Below are 2,500 nucleotides of genomic sequence, written 5' to 3'. Positions count from 1 at the left end.
CAGGGTTCACTTGTAGGAAACAAAACTATTCTAGACCTATTAGTTCCAAACTGAAAACAGTCCGAAGTCCATCAACAATAGAAAAGATAAATAGTTGTTTTCCATACAAAGGAACAGTACAGCAATAAGAATAAAGAATTTAATTACACACAAATTGGAAGGATCTCACAAACATAATATTGAAATGATGCCATACACAAAAGCATACATGCTTTTGTTTATATATACTGTAGCTCAAAACAAGCTAAACAAATCTGTGGTGTTAGAAATCAGGAGGGTGATTGTTGAAGGTGGTTACACTGAGAAAGGCCATGAAGAGACTTGTTGGAGATCCTGGGAATGGTTCTATTTTTCAGTCTGAGTTCTGGGTTCATAGGTGTGTTCACTTTGTGAAAATTTCTTGAGCTGTATAGTTATGGTTTATATACTTTTCTGCATCAACATTGTGTTATAGGTCAATTAAAAATTTACTTAGGCAAGGTGTGGTGGCTAACATATGTAATCCCAGCACTTTGGGAGGCCAAGGTGGGAGGATCACTTGAGGCCAGGCATCCAAGACCAACCTGGGCAACAGCCAACTCTTCCTTCTTCTAAGGGAAATTCTGACATGCAGCGTATTATGGGAATGCTTCAACAGATATTACAGATACATTCTTCTAATTCACCTTTGTGAGCTTTCCCTGTTTCTTTTCCTTCTGCCCCTTTAGAAGGGGATTTTCCAGAGACTCCAACCCCCCAGCTTCCTTACCTTTGTCTGGCAAAGTTTTCTCAGTGCCTTTCCTGCCATTGGGGGAGGGGGAAAAAAAAAAGATAAGAAAATTTGAGGAGCTGGATCTGTTTCCAATTATTCGTGCTTCTTTTGCTCCTAATGCTCAGTTTCCAAATGGTGGCAATAATGTCCAATTTAATGCCTTACAATTTAAATTTTTGAAAGAAATAAAAGCTGCCTTTTCTAACTATGGACCTCAATCTCCTTTTATCCTTGGTCTTCTTGATGCTTTTTCATCAAAAAATTTGATGATTCCTATAGACTGGGAGACTTTGGGGAAGGCTGTTCTTGATTGTTCTCAGTGGTTACAATTGCACAGCTGGTGGATGGACAAGGCGCATGTACAGGCTAGAAAAAATGCTACGTGTGATCCCCCAGGACCCACTGAGGAACAACTCACAGGCACAGGCCAATATGCTACTCTTAATGCTCAGGCTGGCCTAGATGATGTCGCCCTTACTCAAATCAAGACTTTGTTTTTAAGGGCCTGAAATAAGGTAAAAATAGCAGGAAAATCTTCCCTCTCCTTTGTGAAGATTTTACAGGGCACAAATAAACCATATCCAAATTTTGTAGCCCGTCTTCAAGATGCTGTCTTAAAAACTGTGGGTGTTGGCCCTACTTCAAAAATTTTGTTACAAACATTGTCTTTTAAAAATGCTAATGCTGACTGTCAAAAGTTGTTGAGACCATTAAAGGCCAGTGGGGCGAATTTAGATAAATATATTAGAGCTTGTGCTGGTGTTGGAGGGGCTATTTATAATGCTCAATTATTTGCTGGAGCCCTATCTACAGCCTTAAAAAAAAAAAAAACAAACAAGGTGTTTGCTTTCAATGTGGTAAACCTAGACATTTCAAGAAAGAATGTCGTAAAAAATTGAACACTTTTATCCCTCAAGGCAGAAAGCTGCCTTCAGAGGTGTGCAAACGTTGTGGCAAAGGTCGACATTGGACAAATGAATGCCGTTCCAAAACTGATAAAAGTGGAAATTTACTGTCTCCTCTCCCGGGAAACGGGAGCCGGGCCCCACAGGCTTGGGGTCCCAACAATTACAATGCAAGCCTACTACAATACCCACTGAGCAATGGCCTACAACATCAAGGAATAAATTCGAGTCCTCCTTAAGGATCCCACACCTTACCCCAGTTTCCCAGCTTTATGCGACAACTAAGCAGAGTGCCGCTACTGACTTAACTATTATTCAGCCTTATACCTTGTCTCCTAATAGAGGAGTATATAAATTAGCTATTGGAGTGTGTGGCCCTTTGCCAAAAGGACATGTAGGACTTTTGTTAGGTCAAAACAACAGTGCTATACGGGGGTTAATGGTGATTCCAGGAATCATTGATCCTGATGTTACTAATGAAATTCTTACTATGGTACAAGTCTCACAATTTATACGCCTAGAGGCAGGGTAGTGTATTGCACAATAACTTTTATTGCCTTTTTTTCCGTTCCTATCTAGGGAGATATCTTGACAGGGAGGGTTCAGTAGCACAAAAAAAAAAACTGTTTTTTGGGAAACTTTAGTTTCTGATCAAAAGCCCTTATGTTCATTACACATTAATAAAATAGTTTTTAAAGGGTTAATTAACATGGGGGTGGAGGTGTCTATCATTTGTTTAAATCAGTGGCCTATGCAATGGGAAAAAAAGACAAGTTTCAGTTACACTCACTGGCTGGGTGCTGCTTCTGTGGTTTATCAAAGCGTAGAACCTTTAACCTGTGTC

Source organism: Mandrillus leucophaeus, unplaced genomic scaffold (genome assembly GCF_000951045.1).
Source record: "Mandrillus leucophaeus isolate KB7577 unplaced genomic scaffold, Mleu.le_1.0 Scaffold392, whole genome shotgun sequence".
Lineage (NCBI taxonomy): Eukaryota > Metazoa > Chordata > Mammalia > Primates > Cercopithecidae > Mandrillus > Mandrillus leucophaeus.
Note: the sequence above shows the minus strand (reverse complement) of the source record.